At 34.2% G+C, this 13,999-nt stretch overlaps 1 protein-coding gene across 2 annotated transcripts in view; it reads left to right on the forward strand.

Annotated features, from left to right (window-relative positions):
- Positions 1-285: 285 nt before the first annotated feature.
- LOC137236013 (ankyrin repeat and sterile alpha motif domain-containing protein 1B) overlaps positions 286-13,999 on the forward strand; it is a 37,782-nt gene continuing 24,068 nt past the window's right edge. For both annotated transcript variants that reach the window (XM_067758743.1, XM_067758745.1), the window contains exon 1: positions 286-948. The gene's annotated coding sequence lies outside the window, so the exon portion shown is untranslated. The remainder of the gene's footprint in view (positions 949-13,999) is intronic.

The following is a 13,999-nucleotide window of genomic DNA, read 5'->3' on the forward strand; positions in this document are numbered from 1 at the left end:
GAAACAGCAAGTTTCCTTCGACTCCCGGTAGAGGATATTGATAACAATTTGTGATCGGTCGCAGCTGTTAGGTGGGGCGAAGCACTGCTACAACAACAACAACAACAACAAGAACGATTACTAACTCTATTTCATCACACGCCACTGTACTCGTATTTCCATATAAGTTTGTACAGTAGTTATACACTCATCTATATTCGCTCACTCAGTGGCATACCGAGTTGGGGCAACCTGATACTACTTCATTGGAGCAATCTAAATTCAGTCGCTCTTCAGATTCGTTGTGCTGCGTTTATTATCAAGAAAAGGAAGAAATGTGCAAAGAAATAAATATGAATTAATGTGAATAATTAGAGATAAAGAAAATATGGAAAAAATTCTATAAATGGATGAAATGTTCAAAAACGTGAATTAAACGAAAGATTTCAATTAAATTAATTGAGCGAAATTCCTTATCAGAGCAAACAAAAGCGTGATTAAGGAAACATCTCTATAAGTGATTGTGCTACAGTGTGCGTATGTGTTTGTGCGTGCATTGGGAAGTGAAGTACTTAAAGAAAAATCTTTGCTTAAGCTGGCATATTTTGGGATACATTTTTGGGTGGCGACGACAACAACCACAAAATGGACAACAACAATATCGAATTTGAAGTGCTTGCATTTTATGTTGCGTATTGTTGTTGGTGTTTGTTATGTGAAGTAGTATTTATGTATGGGAGAGTTTAAGTAGAAAATGTGTATATACCAGAAAGTGAAACGAAAAAAACGGGAACACGCCTTTAAAAGTTAACGCGAAGTCATTAACCAACAGCCACCAGGTTGCAGCTAAACTAACCAAACAACAACAAACAATCAACTGATAACTGCCAAAGTAAACATATACATATATACTCATATATGAGTATTTACAACAAAAACAAGAAGGAATTTCAAGCGGAGCCTTAAATGGTACGACAACCTAGAAAAGTTGAATGCAAAATTTAAATTCGTTTATAGAATAAACAATAGACAATTAAATAAATATATAAATACACACATAAATATATACATACATACTATGTCTATCCATGTACCTACACAAGTGAATTTTTGTTAAACCCAATGCTCATTGCAATGGGGTTTCGTTGTCTGTTATTCATATAACTGCCAATTGTAATAGAGAACTTCATTCATTCGACCACGCCCACAACCGGATAACATATATTGTAATAGATATGTTTTTAAGTTAAGTCAGCCCACGCTAATGCGTGCCATAATCTACAATAAATCCTCAATAGACAATCTACGCGTTTACATATGTTCCATATCTAGGAAGAGATTACAAGCTGTAAAATTTTCGACTTTTTCTTTTATTTCGTGCTTTCAATTAGAGATTACACTCGAGAGGTGGTACTTTTTTCTATGAAAAAACGCGGTATCTCTAAAATTTTTTCATAATTTCCGATTATCGAAGCGAAACATTTTTATGGGAAATCTTTTTATTTAATTGACGAATAGGAGTTAAGTATAAAAATGAAGATAATCTCGTTATATGTAAACTAGGTCTTTCATTGAAACTAAAAACCTTGAAATTAAATAATTTTCCTACTTTTTTTAAAAACTTACAGCTGATTCAAAGAATAATAATTGTTTTTGGTCTTACAATATTTAAACCAAAAGCAAAAAATTATGCGTCATACTAAAGTTAACTAGAGCTCGCTCAATAATTAAAGGTAAACCGCAACACGTTCGATATAAATCGATACAAAAAATCGTTAATTTTTCGATAACAAGCAGATAGCTTTTCGATATTAAATCGATAACACGGCGATAACAAATTGGTTGCATTGGAATATCAAATCGGAAACTTTTCATGATTTTTCGAAATCTCTTTGTTGAAAAATCGATAGCTTTTCAATAATAAATCTATAACATAACCATACCTGTCTTACGATAACAAATCTAATCCATAACTTTGCGATAACGAAGCAATAATTCGTTGATAGAAAATCATTAACTTATTTATAACCTTTGCTATCGATAACAAATTTATAGCACTTCGATAACGAATCGATAACTTGTCGATAATGCACCTATACGAAACTGATAACTCATCGATAGCAAATCGCTAAAACTTCGATAACAACCACGATAACACCCCGTCCCGTATCGGCTCCGACTTCGGTTGTGACTTCTAACCTTTGCTTTCCTCTCTCCTACTTTTACTTTTCCTTTCCTTTATTTGCTTTGCCGGTTCGGTTTGTCTTTTCCACTATCTGATTTGCTGTCTGATTTCCCCCTCACCATTTGTGCACATTATGCTACACTAACGCTTACATTCTATTTTCCACAATACAGCATACCACTTCTACGTTTACACTACTCTTACGCTTACAGTCTGAATTACCCTTGCCGTGAGCAAAATAATAAAAGAATATTTAAATGCAAGCCACGAAATAATTCAGAGGATGTAAGAGTAGCCTGAGACGTAGCTGTAACGATAATCGTAGTAATCGCAACCGTAATGTAATCATTACATTAACCACAGGCCCAATAAATCACTGTAACTGCATCTTTAATAATACATGTAACCGTGACTGTAACTGTAAAGAAATTTATTAATATTCAAATTCGTCTCATCCGCACCTTCGCCTATGCTCTCTTTTTTATCTTTGTCCTCCCTCCTTTATGTCCTAACCATCATCAACGGTATAGTTTTCATTACAAGTTTTCTTTCCCTTTTCCCGCGTTTCCCTTTTCTTCATATTTCTTGCTATTTTAATTTTGCTTTGCCTCTTTTAGCCCTTTTCCAAACCATTTTGTATGTTCTTTTACTTTTTCGTTCAGTACCTCCTTTTTCCCTAATTATCCGATTTTTTTGCTCCGATTTGGTTTATGTCTACTCCCTGAATCTGTCTTTTGGTGTCTAATTGTGCTTATATATACTCGGTCATGTAGTTATGCGTTGCACTACGGGAATGTTGGTGTTAGAGGCATCGGTGTTACTTTGCCGTTGATAGGTCATCTGGAAAGACATCTTATGCAAATATACATCACGAATGCTGTGGTGATTCTGGCAATGTAAGAGTTAAACTTGAGTATCGATATTAAAGTTGAGCCAGAACTGTCGCTTTAGCCGCCTGAGAAGCGGGAGTCAACCATAATCAGAGACTCATTCTAATAGTTATTTTTATTTCTGGAGTAGGAAAAGCTCCGGTCAAAAATTGCCCTAAGGTGAAAATGTTTGAGGTCTCGAGGATTTCTATGGATTTATCATGACAAATAATGCTTATCTCTAGAGATTTTGCTAGGATATTCTAAACTTAAGTAATAAAGGCAGATATGTAGGCTCCAGCAAACCTAAAGCAAGAGCTAATCTGCGCTTATTTCATTGACTTACGGAATTATATCCGTCTAGAAGTATATTATATTGCCTGGGTTTTGATTAATCTACAATGCTCTGTATTAGCAATGTCAAAAGTTCACCCTAAATAAGTAATATTCTATGACACTAATTAAAGTTAATTCACTAACAATCTGAACAATACGCTGTAATATACTAATTAGAATAGGTACCCAAATTGAATTTCTCAAATCTCTAAAATATGCGTTGGGTTCAACAAATTCAATTAGGTCTGCGCTAAGCTAAACCTATGAAATCACTCTCTAGGTCGAGTTTTCTAGTGATTCACTACTAAGCGGAATTTCACATTTATCTCCGTATACGGTTGGTAAACTTAAACAAATTTTAAAACAAAAGGTGATATGCATATTAGGGTGTCCCATTTTTAAGCCAATTTTATAACGTATATTATTTTATTTACTTTGTTTTTCTTTTTTCTTATATAATATTATAACATATTTTTACATTTTTATTTTGTTTTATTTTTGATTTTGTGTTTTCATCCTCAGTATTTATTTTTTCAATTAATTTAATTTTATGTTATTCTATTACATATCGTTAGCTTGATGTGAAAATGTGCTAAGTCACTTTTTTTGAAAAATTGTATTTTAATGCAGTTTTAAAACTGAATTCAAAATATATCGATCACAAGAAAAAAAATTTTAATTTTTAATTTTTACGAGCTGTTTGATATGATGTGTAAATGTGCTAAGTCATCAACTGTTCAAAAAATTGTGCTAAGTCAACCAGTCAATAATATCAATCTGAATTACTAGTCATTTCTTTGTGCGCGCATTTTATTTATTTATTTAATTCATTCAGTCTAAAAGTACATGCTTTGTTGTTGTTGTTGTTGTTGTATTAACGATAAACACACTCCCCGAAGGCTTTGGGCCGATGTTGATGGTCCTTTGCCGCATATAGATCCGTACGTTCCGGTAACAAAGCACTATTATGTTACTAGTCCGACCATCTCGGGAACGATTTATAAGGCCACATTAAACCTTCTAGGCCATCCCGTCCTCCCCACCCCCTAGTTCTATGACGAACTTGGGGTCGCCAGAGCCTCGGCTGTCAATGAAACAGAATTCGCCACGTGTAGGTGAGGTTGACAATTGGGTTAGAGAAGCTATATATTGCGCTGGGAACCCCTTGAGAGAGTTGCCTACACAACCCCTTTAAATTGGATTCACCCAATTGAGACATACCTTTGGTGTTTGATAAATGCTTTGCTCTGACCATAATCTACTTCAATTCTTACATGTTGATAACTACATGCTTTATTACAGACAAGTTAAAAATAGAAAACAATTCACGCTTATACACTACTATTTATTTTAATCGATAAATCGATTTGCTAGATGTATAGTCCTAGTTATAGGTTCATTCATAGCATAATTCGTTTTATTAGTTATTTAGATAAAGAATCTATTATGCCGTAGATCACGCTTTAGAATATATGGAATGAACAAATTAGCTAAATCAGAGCAATTCGTGCTAAAGTCAAGCATGAGTGAGATTAAAGTTCTTCTGTCATGCAAAGCCTGAAGACCAAGCAATTTGTGCCTGCTGGTATATGATGGGAGGCCGTCTGGCCAGTGAAGCATACGTAAAGCAACTTTTGTAAACATTTTTTGAACTCTCAATATTATAGGAGTTAGATTCATGGAAAGTATTCCATATTATTGAGCAATATTCAAGATCACTTCTGACCAAGGATATATAAAGTGCCCTCAACGTCATTGGGTCCTTAAAGTCACTGGTGTTAAGTCTACTGAACCCAGCCATTCCAACAAATTTTGAAACAGCGAAGTCAATGGTACTAGAGAGAATTTGGAGTTAAAAATTACACTCAAGTCTTTACTCTCTTAACAACGATTAAGAGATTCAGTATTTAGTTTGTAGATAAAGTATGCTTTTTGCTTTTTGGAATAAGACACAACACAGTATTTGTTTGAATTAAATATAAATTATTGTCTGCGCACCATCCGGCAAAAGAGTCCAGATCAGAACCGTTAGAAATAGTTTGAGAAATAAATAGTATTTTTCGGGAAATTTATAGTTTTAGTGCTTTATTTCAATCACTAAGTTGAGGAGTGATGGGAAAACATATTGAGTAAAAAGTGCTAAGTCAGGAAAAAAAATTTGTTATGAGTGCGGAAATTGTGCTAAGTCATAAAATAGCTGCTGGGTTGGCATACAAGATTTTTATTTATCTTTTTCAAAGCTTCTACACTCAAAAGCATTGCAATTAAGGTATCCTCATTCACAGTTTTGAAAAAAGAAGGTTATTTCAAAAGTTATTCATTTTTTTCGTCTCCTGTAAAATTCGTAAAAGTTGACTTAGCACATGTTCACATTAAGCTAACGATATATTTTATTTTACTTACTTCTAATTTATTTTCATTTTCTATATTTTGCTTTATTTTTCTTTTCTATTTTATTTTATTTGGTTTCATTTTATTTTTTATTTATTATATGTTATTATTTCTTTTGTTTTATTTTATATTATTATATTTTTTTAATTTTATATATTTTTTGATATCATATTAAATTATTTCATTTCATATTATTTTATATTATTTTATTATACTTTACTTCATTATTTTTTGTTCTTTAATTTAATTTAATTCTATTTTATTTCCTATTATTCTATCTAATTTTTTTAAATTATTTCTTTTTATTTTATTTTATTTTATATTATTATATTTTTTTAATTTTATATTTTTTTTTGATTTCATATTAAATTATTTCATTTCATATTATTTTGTATTATTTTATTAAGCTTTACTTTATTATTTTTTGTTCTTTAATTTAATTTAATTCTATTTTATTTCATATTATTTTATCTATTTTTTTATATTATTTCTTTTTATTTTATTTTATTTTATTTCATTTAACATTATTTCATTTTCTCATTTTTTTCTTTTATTTTATTTCATTTTATATTATTTGGTTTTTTTTTATATTTTCTTTTCTTTTTACTTTATTTTATTTTATTTTATTTTATTTTATTTTATTTTAGTTAATTTTTATTATTTCTTTCTTATTTTATTATATATTGTTTTATTATTTGTTGTCCATTAATTTAATTTAATTTTATTCTTATTTATCTCATTTCATTTTATCTTATTTTTTTAATTTATTTTTATTTTATTGTATTTCATTTCATTTTGCATTATTTTATTTTATTACATTGTTATATTTTATTTTACTTAATTCCATTTCGTTTTTTGTTATTTCATGGTATGTTGTTATTTTTTTTTTTTTTTATTTTATTTTATTTTTTTTTATTCTACTTCATTTTATATTATTTTGTTTTTTATTTTATTTTATTTCATTTAAATTTATTTAAATTTTTTATGTTATTTATTTCAATTTATCTTATTTTATTCCAACTCATTTTTTTTCCTTTATATTGCAATCTACGGCAGCGTAATTCATTAGTTTCTTTTCCCTTTCCCGAAATTGTAATTTTGATGCTTTTGCTTTTGTGAATTTCATCTTAAATAAACATCGAAAAATATTTTTCTCATCGGTTCTCCTGCCTGTGTGAATATATGTGTGTCTAAACACTTTTGTGTACCTTCTCTAGGTCAATATCCTTTGACCCAGTTCGGGCCATGATTTGCAGTATCCGAACTGTTTTTTTAATACTCCATCGCTTATGTTTGCCGCAAACGATGTCAAATTTTTGTGGTTGTAATATTTTTCGTCGATTCACACATCGTCACAAATACTTAGTTTCATAAAAGCCAATTGATTGCACTCAAATTACAAACTTATTTGTGTTCGCTAAACTATGAATCAAGATTACCGTTGAATACCTCCTTCGCTTAAAAGGAATTGTTTGCATCCGCATTCATACATATCTACATTCATACATTCGGTTGACAAGTCAATTTGGCTGCCTGCTTGTCTGTACCCAGCAAATAATGTTGCACTATGGGGTTTTTCACTGAATATGGTATGTTTGAGCGTTCGTGGAATGAAATGTTGACATTCTATTAATCATCACTATTAAATCAAATGTAATATAAAAATTTTCACAGCGCTGTTCTAGTTTAATTAAGTAGATCTTTAGCAATACTGCTGTTAATATTTGGCGGCTCGAACACACCTATTATGTGGGAACAATGTACGTGGTAGAGTTGATATGAGCGAAATCAGACAGCAACTCAAAGTAAAGAAAGGATTGTTATAGTTGGATCATCGACGACGTATAGACGAGTTTTCGATTTGGTTACGACGTGTTATCAAATTTTCTATCAATGGACGCTTTCAGTGAACACTATTTTTTTTTTTTCAAGGAAAAGGACTTCTTAAATTATTTTTGACACTTCACAATAATATTAAAAGGAAACATTTTTTCATAACCAACGCTTTATAATGTCAAGGAACGGTCAGATAGCCGAATTAGTAATTTGACTTAAAGCTCAACCGTTGAGTGGACCAAAAATACTGCTTTCGGAAAATTATCACTCAACGATTTATCAACTGTTGTGCTCGCTGAAAGCACCTAATAACAAAAGTTTTGATGAGTTTTATATATGTTATCAAAAAGCTATCGATTTATTATCGATTAATTATCAATAATTTTTCAATTTGTAATGAAAAGTTATGGATTTATTATCGAAAACGTATCGCTTTGTAATTGGAGTGACACCAATTTTTTATCGGCATGTTATTGATTTTTAGCGTAATGTTATCGAACTGCTGTTGATAAGAAGCCGAAAGCTCGGTTATAACAGACCTCATAACTCGACAATAATAGTTCGCTATACAATAACTTTTCGTTAGCGATCAAGCCCTGGGAGATCTTTTGTAAATTAAAGAAAATTTGTTTTATAGACGTGCACGTACTTGTTACTCAAGCCTTTTTTCTGTAGTAATAACAACTAAAATGAGTAAGAAGAACGAACTGCCCCCGATCGGTGGTACACTTAAGCCAAGCGAAAAATTGTCTTTTGTGTCACCACAGGATCGGATTTTTGGTGTTATTGAAGCAAACAAAAGGCCTTGAGAATTGCAGAACTTATTTTCTTTCCGCAATTCTTTGCAATCTCACTCAAGCTATACAGAAAAGTTACATTAAAGAAGTAGTATCTTATTCTGATGGCTGGCCGGGCAGTCACAAAGAAGGAGCTCGATTTTTTTACTCAGCGTATAGCTCTCAGGAATTACTGAAATCAAGCTCGTAGCAATCCAGTATTACGTATATTCAGGCGAGAAATAAAGCAAATTTATATAAATGAGTATAACTGCAGTACTGCGAGTCTTTGTCATAGTCAATCCCCGTGTGTTAGCTTCATTGGGGCCGTCTCATAAGAGCGCTCGGTTTTATGAGGCTTAAAGTTCATGAATGTTCATTTCACCTTCTTTTCTGAAATGAGATTGTTAACAGATGTAGTCAAGTTGCCTAAGAAACTGGATACTCATTTACAAGCAGCTTGTAACACACAGAGCCACTGAAGCCTGCCTTTGGTGCTTGTGGATATCTAGGCAACAGACCTAAATCAGGAAATGTCAAAAACAACCACGAAACTAGTGCTGAACGATTTACTGGCATTTAAGCAAGCCGCAATGAAATGGTTTAACAGATCATCTGTTTTCGCGATGGAAGAGAGGTCGTCTGGCAACAAGAAGAATGTTCTATTTCTACCACAATGGTCAGGGAAGTTCAGTTCTTCGGAAACAAGCCATTTAGGCATCTGTGGAGGGAGACTCTCACTACATATATGTAGTTAATTCTTGTATCACCTTGTTGTATTAAACGACAAAAGTTGGCTGAATTACCCCTTGTAAACTTTTATGTTACTGGCTAATGGACAAGCAGAGAGTGGCTGATTCCGTTTGCTGCTAGTTAGGCTATCCTGGAATATTCTCAAGTTTGAATTATTTTCCATTTTTTTTGGATTTTGGCAAATATTTTCCCATTCTACTTCCAAAATATCGAATTATTATTACAAATGTCTTCAAACTTCCCATTGTGCGCCGCAAAGTATGCTACAATAATTTGCCTACACTATTTTTCAATTCAACCCTGACTATTCAGCAAACTGAGTTGGCAATCTAACCAAACTGTCGATTTGTCATATACGCCAATTGATTGTTCGTTGGTCTGTCCATTCATTATCTGTCTGCTTATGCCTATTATTATACTCAGTTGAGCAAAGCTCACAGAGTATATTAACTTTGATTGGATAACGGTTGGTTGTACAGGTATAAAGGAATCGAGATAGATATAGAATTCCATATAAGAAAATCATCAGGATCAAAAAAAAAATTTTATTGAGCCATGTCCGTCCGTCCGTCCGTCCGTCCGTTAACACGATAACTTGAGTAATTTTTGATGTATCTTGATGAAATTTGGTACGGAGATTCCTGAGCACTCATCTCAGATCGCTATTTAAAATGAACAATATCGGACCATAACCACGCCCACTTTTTCGATATCAAAAATTTCGAAAAACCGAAAAAGTGCGATAATTCATTACCAAATACGGATAAAGCGATGAAACTTGGTAGGTGAGTTGATCTTATGACGCAGAATAGAAAATTAGTAAAATTATGGACAATGGGCGTGGCATAATAAATGGCCGAAATCCGACTATGACCACGCCCACTTTTTCGATAACGAAAATTACGAAAAATAAAAAAGAATGGCATATTTCTATACCAAATACGAAAAAAGGGATGAAACATGGTAATTGGATTGGTTTATTGACGCAAAATATAACTTTAAAAAAAAACTTTGTAAAATGGGTGTGACACCTGCCATATTAAGTAGAAGAAAATGAAAAAGTTCTGCAGGGCGAAATAAAAACCCTTGAAATCTTGGCAGGAATACTGTTCGTGGTATTGCATATATAAATAAATTAGCGGTATCCAACAGATGATGTTCTGGGTCACCCTGGTCCACATTTTGGTCGATATCTGGAAAACGCTTTCACATATACAACTACCACCACTCCCTTTTAAAACCCTCATTCATACCTTTAATTTGATATCCATATCGTACAAACAAAGTCTAGAGTCACCTCTGCTCCACCTTTATGGCGATATCTCGAAAAGGCGTCCACCTATACATCTACGACCACTCCCTTTTAAAACACTCATTAATACCCAAATTTGATACCCATATCATACAAACATATTCTAGAGTCACCCCTGGTCCACCTTTATGGCGATATCCCGAAAAGGCGTTCACCTATAGAACTAAGGCCCACTCCCTTTTAAAATACTCATTAACCCCTTTCATTTGATACCCATATCGTACAAAAAAATTCTAGGGTCACCCTTGATCCACCTTTATGGCGATATCTCGACACGGCGTCCACCTACTCATTAGCACCTTTCATTTGATACCCGTATCGTACAAACAAATTCTAGAGTGAACCCTGATCCACCTTTATGGCGATATCTCGAAAAGGCGTCTACCTATAGAACTAAGCCCACGCCTTTTAAAATTCTCATTAACATCTTTCATTTGAAACAAATTCTAGAGTCAGCCCTGGTCCACCTTTATGTCGATATCCCTAAATGGCACCCACCTTTTTTTTTTATTTTACCTTTCATTTGATACACATGTCATACAAACACATTCCAGGGTTACCCTCGGTTCATTTTCCTACATGGATATTTTCCCTTATGTTGTCACCATAGCTCTCAACTGAGTATGTAATGTTCGGTTACACCCGAACTTAGCCTTCCTTACTTGTTTTAATCAGTGTTTGTTTTTTTTTCGCTCTCGCTGCGCTCAAAACGCAACATCTCTTCTTCTCGCTTTCTTCGGCTCGCTCACTCTCTTTCTCTCATCTCTCACTAAATTTGTCGCTCCTCTCTGCCTTTTTTTTTTCCATTTCTATGCGCCATCGTCATAGTCACACCCTCATCTCATCCTTCAACCGTAAAATCATATTTGTAAATGTCCACTTAATTGTAGCGTAACGTAGGAAATAGTGTTGCATGCAATTGTTAGCCACTTTTACACTCATGTACAGACACACTCAGCTATTGCGGCTCGTGTCTTATTGTCTGTCGTGTGTTGTCGTATCACCTTTTTAGGAGTTGTCCCATTGATGCTTTTGTGTCTTGTATTTGTTAACCTATCTCATGTGTATATTATTGTTTTCTGTTTTTTTTTTACTTTTTATGTTTCTTTTGTTATTGTTGTCTTTTCGCGTGTTTGCAGTAACCTTTTATCAACGTACACACCTAACCTACCTTCTGGCGGAAATTAGTATGTATGCGCTGGTTGTACGCAACGCGTAATCAACAAAGCTATTTTTGGTTTATGTGGTTAAGCGCCTTATTGTATGCAATGTTTTTTTTTTTTTTGTAGAATCGCATACATAATGAAATATGAAGGTGTGTTGCAGTGATTTATTTTGCATGTCCTTTATATTTGATTTCTAAAACAAATTCATGTAAGGTGTGGCCAGTGACGTTATGTAGCTGCCTATATTTTAGTAATCAATTTTTTTAGAACATTTCTGGACTTTGCGTTATGTAAAAAATAAGTGCCTAAAATTATGCACTATCAAATTTATAACAAAACGGTATATCTTTCTAAGGCTCGACTAGAATCTAACCTAGCCACTTTGGTCGATAACATAATATTTTACTGCTCATCTCAGCTTAAGCGGCTAAAGTGGCAGGGATTAACTTAATTCAACTTTAACTGAAGTTTAAACTTACACTGAAAAATTTGGCCTTACTCACGACATTGGATAGGGAGCTCCTTTTTGAGCTCAAAACCTCGGTGTGGCCTGCAGACGCTTAGTTCAACCGAATAGTTGCCATACAATTTCTGAAAGAGAAAGAACCAAAACAAGCGAAAGTTTTACTGCTCTTTTGTGTTTCCCTTGTAAATTCTTATGCTTAAGTCCAACCAATTGGGAACGCCGATGCAAGATCAAGTCTTCCTTCACCTGTTGTTCATAGCTGCGGGAGGGTCCGCTCCATCTCTCCTGCCAAACTCGGAATTTAACATGACCTAGCAAATGAGACCATTGTGCTTATACACCCTACACTGCCCCCCTATTAGCACAGGCGGGTGACGCTATCGCTCCTAAAATAACAACAACTACGCCACACATAGTTGTGCTGAAAGATTACGACCCTACTGCAGCAAAATAGCCGTCGTGGAAGCAACAGTGTATAAACAACTAAAAGGACTAAAAAACGTCTTAAATTTGGATCGATGCGCACCATTTTACCGCTTTTGAAGCGTGCTTTCGATTGGTATTCTATGTTTCCCATTTTTTTAACAGCCCTCTGTTGTGCCTGGAATTTCTGCTTCCATGACATTAACTTCAAAACGATCTTATTCCTTAAGCTTTTTTATCGTTGGTTACCTGTACAACTGGTCCTAATACCGAGCATAAGCGAAGGCTACTCTCAGAAATGCATATGCGTCATTGACTTAAGAGTTTACAGAGAGATTATTCGACTTGTATTTGCCCAATGTTCGAAGCTGTACAGCAGCGTAGATGGAGTAATGTCTATATACCGCGGCCAGCTGCAATCCGTTTTTTATAAATGCAACGAGGACATCTGCGTAACTTTCTATCATCGAGCATTTCAAGATATAAAATTTCAATGTAGCTGAAGTTCCATAGATCACGACCGAGAATCATTCCCTGTTGTGCTTCGCATGTGACTTTAATTGTCCACCTACTTCTGAGGTTTGATATATGAGGGCTAATATTCCTAAGATGACTTCTGATAGGTAGCATGGTACATTACGGTTTTTAATCTAACGCATTTGGAAGCGTCTAAGGTTATGAGGTGGCCAACTCGCTTTCACTTTACCTTGCTAGCAAATCCTTCTCAAGTAAAGACTTCTTCGATTGCGCGTAATGTACATATACCAGCTCCGAAGCTGTGCTGCATAAGTGTTAGTTCTGTAATATGCGGTTTTAGAATTCTTCTGAAAAGTTTTCCGGCTGTACCAAGCATGCATAATTGCCAGTTGTCCAGAGGCAAGCTTTTCACATTTATCTGGCAATAAGCTCTTCCTAGGTACGTATTCTAAAGGACCTCTGAGCATATTTTTGCCATTTCTTCAATGATTTTTACTAGTACGCCGCACGAACCCGCTTTTGTGGCTTCTTGCTGCATTTTTAAACTCTGCTGTGGTAAATAGTGGAGCGTAATCAGGCGCGCTGATCTTATCCTCTCTATCTTTCCAGATGTGGTGCTAGGTGAAAGTGTATTTATCTTTTACGGTTAGCTCTAGTTTCAGCATTCTAACGCGATCTTTTTAGTACCATTTTCTTATCACTGTTGACATCTTCTCGAAGCAGCGAATAAGGACCCAAATGCTCTGCTGGCTAGTTATTGTTATAAGATGAAGCGCTCTAGATAAAAAAAGTATTCGTATTATGCTGCATAGTTGGGGAAGCACGATGGATACAAACTTGTTTTCCCTTGGAGCTCCCAATTGGGCGTCAGTTATCACGAAACAGGAGCGACTGGCTTGACTTTCTACGCAAAGGCCGAAATTGCTTGAGAGCTGATGAGCTACTCAGCTATACCAGAGCTGGGAATAAAATTATTAGATGGAAGCTGTACCAATAACAGGGTATTCATTTGCTCTGATAGCTAAGCGGC

This window comes from Eurosta solidaginis, chromosome 1 (assembly GCF_040869045.1).
Source record: "Eurosta solidaginis isolate ZX-2024a chromosome 1, ASM4086904v1, whole genome shotgun sequence".
Lineage (NCBI taxonomy): Eukaryota > Metazoa > Arthropoda > Insecta > Diptera > Tephritidae > Eurosta > Eurosta solidaginis.